This window comes from Rhyacophila brunnea, unplaced genomic scaffold, assembly GCF_057557595.1.
Source record: "Rhyacophila brunnea isolate RB1 unplaced genomic scaffold, BYU_Rbru_1.0 scaffold_20, whole genome shotgun sequence".
NCBI lineage: Eukaryota > Metazoa > Arthropoda > Insecta > Trichoptera > Rhyacophilidae > Rhyacophila > Rhyacophila brunnea.
The window spans coordinates 17,855,297-17,862,096 of record NW_028232860.1 but is presented as its reverse complement, the minus strand read 5'-3'; positions in this window follow the sequence as shown (position 1 = coordinate 17,862,096).

Below are 6,800 nucleotides of genomic sequence, written 5' to 3'. Positions count from 1 at the left end.
GGTATTATAAATTTGGTATATTGGTTTTCAATTTATCATCTGCATCATCGTTCATCATCATGACCTAAGAGCTAAGAATTCTTCTGGTCGTCATAATGCCTAATAGGGAAGGCGTGTCTTTTGATTATTTAAACATTTACATAATTACCTTCCAACTGTTTTTTTCGCGTTGGATATTGATACACACATTGTAATTGTTTACGATTCGTCAGTGCACTGCCTGGAGATTTTGCCATTGTATTAAGCGATACCCTATTATAGGGATGGCGAACCTTTTTACGTACGCGTGCCAAAATTTCCCAAATATTATTTTTCAACTGTCTGGCGTGCCGAGCAGTTATGGGGAAAAATATTTTTTATAAATTCTATTAAAAATGATGATGTTCTAGATACCACTCACAGAACATTGTACACATATAGCTTTATCATGTTTTTTCAATTACGCTATACTTACATTTCGTTCCACCAATTTTGAAACTGTCTGCCAGAATTACTACTAGCTTCACCAAGTTTTTGTTTCTTATTTAGTGCAGTCATTTTTTATGGGTAGAAATGATATTTTTTGTCAATGTATTAATTGGTTTAGATATTTACACACAAATTGACACTAGAATTGCTCCGATCAGATGAGGCCTTCTCTCGCTACAGCGGTCTCAAGCATTGTAAATCGATCAACATTAGAGGTTGAACTGATGAGGTTAGTGCGATAATATTATAAGTATTTGACGCATAAAATTAAGAACCGACCTATGCAATTATATATTTAAATGAAAAGTAATCCTTATTCTTGAATAGTATTTGCTTTTATACAATACGATCTGTCATTTCTTATTATTATGGGTGTTTTTTTCTCTTCAAACGCCTGCCATGCAAAATCATCTCGCGTGCCATAGGTTCGCCACCACTGCCCTATTATATATTATTGCTTATAGATAGTGTGAATCTTACTGAAACGCTCCGATCTTTCGTTGTGTATTTACATCACGATTGTCTCGTTTAGGGCGAAGACACACGCACTAGCACGTCGACGAATGCACCCGATTAGAATCTCAAATATATATTTTTTTATCCAAATTGTACGTGTTACATTTCGCCGTAACACAGTTCACCGTGAGCTGTATTACCGGATATAGATGGCCGTATAGTATTGTTTTTTTTTTTTAATACGCGTTGTTCGTGTATCGTTGCAGGTTGCAGGTAGCAATGGTCAAATTTTACGAGTATAAGGCCCGTTTCAGACGGGACACCGATATACTATAGGAGGCCTTTGTATTCGAATAAACGGGCCTTTGTATTATGATTATGACCGCCCCAGAGCTAATGAGTCAACGCATAGTTTCGCGTTATAAATTAGAACATAAAACTGGCTGCGGTAATGAAAACAAGTGTATCGGCGGCTTGAGAATGTAGCGGCCAACGGAAAAGTGTACCGGACACGCATTGACTCATTAGCTCTGGGGCGTTCATAAACATAATACAAAGGCCCCTTTATTCGAATACAAAGGCCTCCTTATTATATACGAGCGCGACACCGGTGTCCCGTCTGAAACGGGCCTAAGATTCAATAAGAACATTAATTTGTAATAGGTTGGTATCAAATATTTGAAAATGACGCTGTCATTATTATCAGATATTTGATAGGTACGACTTGATACTTACGAGCACCTACAAGAATTTTATATAAATTACACGATATGATTGTAATTCTAATCTATTTACCTACCTATCTTCCTCTGTCTTTCTCATGTACTATTCCGGTGGGTTTATTACGTATTTTGTAAGTGAATTATTTGGACATGAATTTGATCCCAATATTGTACACGTACACTCATCGGTGTCCGATACAACATCTCATGGTAAACTGTGATACGTACAACTGCGTACGTACAAATTTCCGTACACGCATTAAACTATTACAGCCTCCTGATTAATCCATTTTTATACATTTTCAACATATTACTGGATTAAAGCTATCGAGATTGCGAATAAATCCGATTGTAATGATAAAGTCAGGACTAAGGAATGCAATCCCGAGCCAAAATTTTGATCCTGGAATTTCGGGATTTCAATTTGACAATCCCGGGATCCCGGGACTGGTCCCGGGATTGGTATTTTTTCCATTGTTAATATAAAATTTTTATATTTACAAATAACATTGATAAAATTCGTCAAAAATTAATCTAGTATAATAAAATTTATTTAAGACATTTATTGTTAATATTGAATACGTTCAATCTTGGAAATACATAAGTTTAATGGAGTAAATAATATTGTAGTATAAATAATAATGTGAATTTAAAATGATATTTCTGTTTATGATAGTAAAGACTTAATGAATATTTAGCGAGATTTAAAATAGTAAAGCAAATCATGGTGTATGGCCGTTTTGCTTCATAAATGTAATAAGTCAGCCAAACATGAAACTGCCGTAAAACGTATGAGATCATGGTGTAATTACTTTGTTAACAGTGCTAACTAAACATTGTTTTTTTTCCAATATTTCTCATTTTTATTAATTTATGTGAAAAAATAAAATGAATCGACAACTTACACATGGGTATAAATCAAACTTCATTCAAACTCAGTTTATTTCTAATGTAGTTATTTGTTATTAAAAGTATTTTTTCTGTTATATTTTCGTTTTAATTTTATTTTCCATAAAAATTGATAAAAAAATAAATCCCGAAAGTTTCGGGATTATGTTTATCAATCCCGGGATTCATAGGTATCGAAAATAGCTCGGTCAGTATCCCTAGTCAGAACAAGTTTTGTCTCATTCATGTAGGTATGTATATTATTAAATAATATAAATATTGTGAACTGCGTGTACACTCAATAGTTCTAAATTGGTAGGTACTTACATATATAAAACTCATAACTCGGCAATCTCTGATCCGTGATGCTATATATTGTGCGGTTATTGCGGGTCGTCAAACTTTTGACGAAAAAGAGACAAATATGTGTCACAACGGCACTGTTTGTTTCGAAAAGCCATATATATAATTAGATGATATGATAAGGCATGAAGGAGGTAGAAACCTTAGAGACACAATAAGCTGTACGTTTTGTGCATGAACCAGTACATTGTACAGGTACACTGAATGGATGATTTTAATTTTGTACTATTCCATTTAACCTTATTACCCATTACCTTCTTTTATTGTATTAAATTACTTTATAAACAATAAATAACTGTATTTGTTGTCAGTGTGTACCTATTTGCCATTGGTGAGTGCGCATAGTGCCTGAAGATGCCGAAAGGCGAAACCAGCTTCGCAAAAATTATTCAAATGGTATAGAACAAAACTTAAATCAATTAGAATTTATGACTTTAAGCAACATTTTTCTGTTATTTTAGATGAGGGATGTTCCTAAATGTATTATCAATATCTGTTAAGTTCCCATTAATTAACAATATTTGAATATTATTCGTACATTAATTATTATTATTAAATGGTGTTTTCTCATAGTTGTAAATATTGTACTATAAAACCATTGTACTGTTTTTCGGTATTAAATCCATGTCGCAAAAACCGTATAAGTTCTAGTAGGTATATCACTAAATACCAAGCTGCAGATTCACTATCGATGTGAATAAACAATGAGAAATTCCTCACTAATCTGATGGATGTATACTGCTCGACCATGAAACGTTAAATATTGCATACATCTAGGTATACATATAATACAGTATCTTTGACTTCAGCGATATTAAAACCAAATAGAAACAGAAGCCATCTTCATTTTCGTGTCCAATAATTGCGACTGTACTATCACGGAATCGTTCGGGGTCACGATCGGGGTCAGACAGGATTATCACCTTGCTCCGTTTCTCTTCATCATCCTCTTTGGCTTCATAAAACGTCGGTGATGCATATATGTCGATGATGCTGTCCTATTCGACATCTCAATCGAGGCCATTCAAGACACAATCGATAGACTGCATAACAATTCATATCACGTCGGTCGGAAAACCAACGTTTTGTGCAATAGCACCTATCCTGTTTTAGATTCCCCTCTGATTCGCGAAGGCAAATATAGAGTGTCGACAACTTTAAATTCCTGGGTTTCCACATCACGGAAGATGGCACATGAAAAGAGAGCTCGCTATCCGAATGGGAATGGCTGGGCCTGTTGCAATATTCAATTCGATGCTGGCTGTCTGCTACTCCCGACTATCCTGGGTTGAAACTAAATGCCGTCTATTCGACGCTTGAATTCTGATGGCGCTGCTTTACGCTGAGTCCACAAACCTTACGAAATGCTATAGTTATGTCTCTCAAGCGGTCCCTGTATTTTGCCGCATTCATCACTGAAGGTATTGGGAGACCGTAGCGTCATTCACTTGATCCGATTATTGTGTAAGCGATCTTCCTCTTCTGCATCGATCGAGGATCGCCTCAGTGTTTCCGCTGACGGTAAGCCTTTCCATTTTTTTGTTTTCTTTCTTTTCTTTCTTTTGACCATGTCCGATCCTAATAGGATCATATGGGCCTCCACAGAGAGGAGGTTTGTATTAACAGATTTTTTTTTACGAGAAATGGATGTCAGCCACTTGTGTGTACTTTGCCAGACCCAGGATTCGAACCCGGGACCATCAACAATATAAACCGGCGCTTAAGCCACGCGGCCATCGTGCAAAAATTTTATAACTTATGTATAAATATTATATATTTAGACTATAAAAAATACAAGTGTTTATATTCATTAAAAAAAATGTACATTGATCTTCCACTGAAGGGATGTGACTGCGATTAAAAATAACCACTTTTGTGTTGTCTGCGAATTGTTTGCATGCATTTTGTACAAACCGATCATACAAGCCAATCACATCGAAACCTATAACTGATTCGTGGCATTTGATCATGTCAGTTGCCTGTGACAATGGCGCAATATTATAACTTTTAACAGGGTGTTATTATTTTATCAACCAGAAAAATATGTTTGTTACACGTATTTTAACATACGTCTTTTAATTTACCTTTTTAATTTCAGAGTTATCAGCTGTGTAGTTACATTTGTCAAGTTTTCACGTCTTGTAATCTGCCCGAATAACTTGGTCTTATATACTGATGACACCGGTTAAATTATTTAATACTTTGATTTAAAACACAAACGCCGATTGCTAAAACAATAACGCAATTTAGAAAGCGCATCAGCGAGAAATATAAAACCGCTAGTTAATTTCGTCAATTATATAAGACACATATAGCTTAGCGGTCCGTGCAGATAGGCGCGAATCCCAGAGATTGCGGGTTCGAACCCGCTGGGTGATGTGTTTAGTTTATTTTTTTCATAATATAGTGATTATATATTTCTCACAGATGTTTTCAAATTATGTTATCGGTAAAATTATTTTATTAAATTAAATTTGAAATAAAATTTTAATTCAAGTCCCGTAAATACATCTGACCTATGACTGTTTTCAGTTGTCTACCACAGCCCACATTTCTTCAACAGTAACCTTCACCAGTTATTATTATTAGGTATACCCGAAACTGTAGAAGTTCTAATATTCTTTGACCACATAGAACCACATTGACCGAAGAAATTGTGACGATTTAAAGACGATTCTTGGCCCCGCTATAGAATTGTCAAACCAACCGAATAATGCTAAGAACATCTCGAGACTTTCACGCATGTGGACGGTAGAATTCAAAGATAGTTTGATAGATAACATAGGGGTAGTTTTTTTTAACCGAGCCACGATTCTCAGTGACGAGGGACGCAATAAAGAAGAAATTTATACTACGATGGAATTGTTTTCAATAACCGTTTTTGATGCCCCAAATAATATTAGTTTGAGAAACTCTGCTAGCCAATTTCTTTTCTCAGAGTCGTGAACTTCAGTTTTCTTTCATCAACAATTCAATACTCTTCATTGGCGTGCGACTAAAAGTCAAAAAACCTAAAAAAACTTGCCAGAATTTTATATTTCTCTATGAATATTGTTAGTTGGTACTAATGTATGATGTATCATTCTAAGAGTGGCTTTTAATTGATTGATTTGATTCTAAGAGAGAGAATGTAAGCGACGAGAAGCCGAAAAAATGCCAATTATATTTACGGGACTTAAAGTAGAGTTTTATTTAATATTCAGTATTTTACAGTATTTTCCCGATCCCGCGCCCCACGACTTCATAGACGGTTGGTCTACCAAGTCGGCAACCATGAATAACATAAAAAATATGCGAGAAAAACATATTTAAACTAGACACCAATACCACAGCCGTGGGTCTATTCTATACTTATCGACAGCTAAAAAGTGATAAAGTGATAAATATTATCAAACTTTAGGGTAGGTTTGTATCAAAGTATTAGCACTTATTGTAACAATTACAATACGTTGGTTATAATTGCTGCAACAAGTGCTTTATTTTAACAGCACCTCTCTTGCTGCTGTTAAAATACCTAAAAACCTACCCTAAGTTTGATAATATTTATCACTTTTCACTTTAGCGGTCGATTTAGTATAGAATAGACCCACAGATAGATAAAACCGCCGTCGGTATATTATTATTCTCACAACTTTCTTTTCAAAGGTTGGTCGTATTTCGCATATTCTATTATTATTCTATGGAGAAACGGTTTATTTTCTATAAAAAAAATAATGACATTACCACCGACATATTATTATGTATTTTTAACTCAAAGAATAGGCTGTAATAATTCATTGGTTCAGTGCAGATATTATAGATGTCCCTGATCATAATTTAAAATTGCCAATAAAAGAATAAACAACGTATTATCGCACATTAACTTCTTAAAGGTCAAAATGAACGTTAAATGTTAAAGTTTAG